The following is a 5,134-nucleotide window of genomic DNA, read 5'->3' as shown; positions in this document are numbered from 1 at the left end:
TTCATGTTTTCTAATTAAAAACCTGGACTCAAGTCCTTGACTTTTTTCAAACTCCATTTCATAATACTTCTCTGAATCAATCTTAATCATACTTTGACTTCATTTTCATAATCACAATCAATTAACTTCACTCATTCACTTGTTTTGGCTCTGTCCATTGTTAATCTTTTCACATTAGCCATAGGCTTCAATTATCTTTGTGGTTGATGTAAATCTTGCCTATCCTTAGTGAGTCGACAGTAAGACTTCCGTACTGAAAACAGGGCTAACCCCTCTAGTACGTCGAAGCTATCCTCGCATGGTGGATGTTGTTTTTTGGTCGAGTGTTCTCCCATTGATAATGAAAAGCCTCAGTGCTATTGTTTAAAACTAAATCCACCCACTTTTGGAAATCTTTTAGCCGAACTACGGCGTTTTGATCCTTACCTTTGATGGAAGGTACGTAGGCAGCGGGTTCATCCGTTCGAACACAAAAATAACTAACTTGTATATTCTTTTCTCATCATCCCAATCATGTTTGCACAATACATATGTCATAACAAATAACAATGTAATACAACAAGTGTGAAAAGGGCTCCCTAGGAGTACCTAGGACGTGATGGGTGCCTAACACCTTCCCATTGCGTAATTTACCCCTTACCCAGACTCTCTGATCTTTTTATTAGTTTTCTACGTGTAAAACTTCTTAGGCTTTTGTTCGCTTTTTAGCCAGTCCTTTGGATAAATAAAAGTGCGGTGGCGACTCGAAATTTCAATGTATCTCCTAGCTTATGGTTTAATCGATAGATCATATAGCGACGAATACACCGCTACAGAAAAGTGGCGACTCTGCTGGGGAAATCTCACCAGAATCCTTGGTGGTATTGCCTACTTTTCACCCTTGTTGTGCTATATTTTTATTTGTCATTTGACATATTCTTGTACAATTTGGGATCACTGTATTGATTGTAACGTGTGAATTGCTTGATATACAATTGCTGTTTGCTTTGGTGATCTGTGAGATGAGTTCTATACCCGAACTCGAGTGCTCTCTAGGATAGGAGAATGGCATAGTCCTGTTGACTGGTGTGGAGTATTCCTTAGCCAGTTGACTTGCGAGCCCATTCACTTGGTGGAGGTCATGTTGAACTAATAATGTCACACAAGTTATTTGTGGTTAGGCATTATTCTTTCAATCATGTGCCGCAGAAGCCAAGGACCTTAGTTTGCCAAACCCATCCTGGCCTTTTTAGGACCGTAGTGCGGAGGTCGTTCAGATGTCAGTTCTGATACGATTGTTACGCGATACTACACTCATAAGAGTTTCTCTTGAGAATATTCTTGGAATACGAGTATTCGTTCCTCCGAAAATATTCGAAAGATGGAACGATGATTATGGGAACCTCTGATAGAACATGTCTGGCAGGTTTAAACCCTAGTACACTCCCTTTGGGTGGTTCTTAACCGAGACTCCATGCTCGTGACTCTCAACAAACCCGTGATTCGTGGTTGAGTCGTTCAAACATTGTTAATATCAATGGATCCCGGATCAGGTGTAAAACCTAAAATCCACCAAAGCGGCTGGTTGATATTAAGAATGTTTGAACCGGTTCATGTACCGTTAATATCAATGGAACTTGGGTGTTGATAAGGTGAAAACCTAAATCCACCAAAATGGATGATTGATATTAGGGATACAAAGAGCTTTCCCACGACCTTTGTTTGGCGTGCTTTGCTTGATCCTTGAGTGTGTTTGTTGCATTCATGCATTCACGCATTCATCCGCATCCATATCATCAGAAAAAAAGAAAATTTTCAAGGAACTCAAAGGAGTTTATTTGCAAAAAATTTCAAAACATGAAAAAACCGGGAAAATTTTTTCACCTGATATATCTGATGAGATATTCTCATGTATGATCAAAATGCTTAAATATTTCAAAGTTTGCAGATAAAACCTTCGAGTTCCTTTGAAATAAAAAACAAGCATATGCATAAACACTTCATGCATCATTTGCATAAGCAGGTGTTTCGTTCCGGTCTCCCGTCCTGTGGTCTGACCCTGCGATCTTCATTTATGTTGAGGACGCACTTTGCCGGTATTATACCAGAGCCAACTCTGCCAGATTGATGGACCGTCTTGAGCAAGAGAGTTGTGAATTCAGAGAGATTTTTGCCAGACTAAGTGCTATTGGTGGATTTATTCCTGGTTAACCAATCCCGGGCTAGCATTGGCTACTGTTCTGGGGCACTTAACGAGCATGGTTCGTTCAAGAGTGGAGGATTCATCCATACCGATCAACCTGAAGAAGAGATGCTGCTTTCTTAGAAGAAGATGCAGAAGATCTGAACAATTTCATCATTCCTGGTGGTGTCTTGCCACAATTGGGTCGCTGTGGATGTTCCTACGGTCATTCATAAGTCAACGTGATTTGTTCATTTTGTTTAAAACCCTTCTCCCATGCCAAAAGGAGAAGTGATGACATTGTTGGCAAAGCATTTAATACAATGATATTTTCATTCAATTAATGCATTGCTTAAACATTTGTTTTTCCATTTGTTTTCACTTTTTGCTTTTCTGCATGAAATCAGTGATCACAAAAAACCATGAAAAAACAAAAACAACATTTTTCATCTGCATCAATGATTTGCTTGTTTAAAATACAAATGCTTTTCATTATCCAGAATCATTATGCAAGGATTTCTAAACCCATTGAACATAATGATCTAGCGCCATCTCCCAATCTTGAAGTCCTTGTATCTGAGGCAGAGGAAGATGATGTTAAAGGGGATTCCTGACGAGATTACCCGCCTTCTTGAGCACCAGAGAAGCTCATTCAGCTGTATCATGAGAATCAGCAAATCAGTCAAACTGGGGCATTGCATATTGCAAATGCAATAAAAAAAAAAAAAAAAAAAAAAAAAAAAGAAAAAATCAAAAAATCAATCAAAAAAAAAAGAAAGAAGAAAGAGGGTGAAAAATAAGAAAAATAAAAAAAAAACAGGAAAATTTTTTCAAAAAAATTTTTCAAAGGAAAAAAGAATGATACCCTCAAGTCCCTAGTTGACTGATGCTGAATGGATTCAGAGTCGTTATGACCAACTGAATTTGATTGAAGAGAAGCGATTAACTGCCATGTGTCATGGTCAGTTATATCAGCAGAGAATGAAGAAAGCATTCGATAAGAAGGTCAAGCCTCGTGTGTTCCGAGAAGGTGACCTCGTGCTCAAGAAAGTTTTGTCTTTCGCGCCCGATTCCAGGAGCAAGTGGACTCCAAACTACGAGGGTCCATATGTTGGTAAGAGAGCCTTTTCAGGCGGTGCTTTGATGCTTACAACAATGGATGGGGAGGATTTCACTCGTCCTGTGAATTCAGATGCAGTCAAGAGATACTTTGCCTAAAAAAAAAGTATATGCAAATGAAAAAAAGAATGAAAAAAACAGAATAGCTCGCTAAGTTGAAAACCCGAAAGGGCGGCTTAGGCAAAAATGAGCGTCTCGGTGGAAAACCCGCAAGGGTAATCCAGGCAAAAATTAGAGACTTTGAAAAAATAGAATATTTGCATCCCGCTAGATTGAGTACCTCACCCTGGGGCAATCTAGGCAAAAATTAGGGTTTTGGCAAGTAACTGCATCCTGACAAGACTTTCTGGTTCATCAGTCGTCATTTCGTCAGAAGATTCTCGACTCGTCGTCAACCGAAGCTTCGGATACATCGAGATTCAAATTGGTAGAGAAAGGATCATTATGTTCAATGTAGCCCTCTTCCAATATATATCACTGATTTCAAATTTGTACAGATCTATGGAGTCTTGCCATTTGCAGGCTACCATTCTATCAAATCAATTTGAGCTTTTTATCCAATTATTTGCACTCTCATTTGTTTCAAATCAACAAATGTTTTGCATGTTTTAAATTGATAAAATGTCATTGTTTTAAACAAATCAATTTTTTCAAAATTTTTGTTTTAAACAAAGTGAACATTCACAAGATTGAAAGGATACTCAAGAATATCTCAGTGCTCTCCCGAGGGTGGCATGATTCCCAACAGGTAAGACATTGGTTCATATTCCTGGTTTGGTTGTATCTTCTTTCTTCAGATCTTTGTTGGGGTTGTTCCTCGAACAAAGTTGTTGTTGGGGTTGTTCCCCAGTATAGTCGCAAGCAGAGTGTTGTTGAAGACTTCGTTTTCTCCAGCAGCAATTTTCCCCCAGCATGGGTGTTTTCTTGTGAAGTTTCGGCGGTTGATGGTTTGTCACCTTGGTGCCCCGTCACTTTCTCCAGTGGGTCGTCTGCCCCAGACTTTATTTGTCTCCTCAGCAGTCATGAGTATAACTGATTGATTGATATTCCCCTCGGAGTCGCGAGTAGAGCTGTTATTAATATCCCCATCGGATTTGCGAGCAGAGTTGTTGACACTCTTCCCAGTGCAGTTGCCAGCGGAGTTGTCTGTTTCCTCAGCACGATCGCTTTCTTTTTGAAGACTCGGTAAGTCAGTGGTTTGATACCCGGTACTTTACCTTTTCCCCGGCGAGGTCGTCTGTGGAATTGTTGCTTTCTCTCCATCAGAGTGTCTCTCTTCAGCAGAGCAGGATTTATTTTCCTATGCAGTGGTTGATTGGGTTGACATCCCAGTATATTGCAACCATCTTTTCCTCAGCATAGTCTGCAGAATGTTTGTTATGGCAGTTTCGCCTGTTGAATACTCCTTCAATCCCCGGTATGGTCGGATGATGGCTCTAGCCTCCAGTGAACGGATTGATTTCCTGACTATCTGTGATCCCCAGTAGAGTGGCTTATATTGCAGAATCTACTTGTTGTGATCAGTTTGCTTTGTGTATTCTCCCCAAGTGGAGTGGTTCGGTCCAGAATCTACTTGTTTGATCTGTCCTCCCTCAGTGGTTTGTTCCCAAGAGAGTAGCCGACAGTTTTCCCCAGTAGAGTTGCTTATGCAGTCAGACTCTATTTGGATGATATCATTCTCCCTCGGTGGGTTGTCCCCCAGCGGAGTTATGTGGATTTGCTTCTACAGCAGTGCGTGCTTGTGCTTATGCACTTTTTGTTTCTCAGTTGACACTGGGATCCCCTGCAGATATACTTTGGGACTTCTCTTGTTCCCTTACAGATTCGTTTTGGTGGCTGTTTTGCCCGTTGTGA

This window comes from Lathyrus oleraceus, chromosome 1 (assembly GCF_024323335.1).
Source record: "Lathyrus oleraceus cultivar Zhongwan6 chromosome 1, CAAS_Psat_ZW6_1.0, whole genome shotgun sequence".
Taxonomy (NCBI): Eukaryota; Viridiplantae; Streptophyta; class Magnoliopsida; order Fabales; family Fabaceae; genus Lathyrus; species Lathyrus oleraceus.
This window is presented reverse-complemented; position numbering follows the sequence as displayed.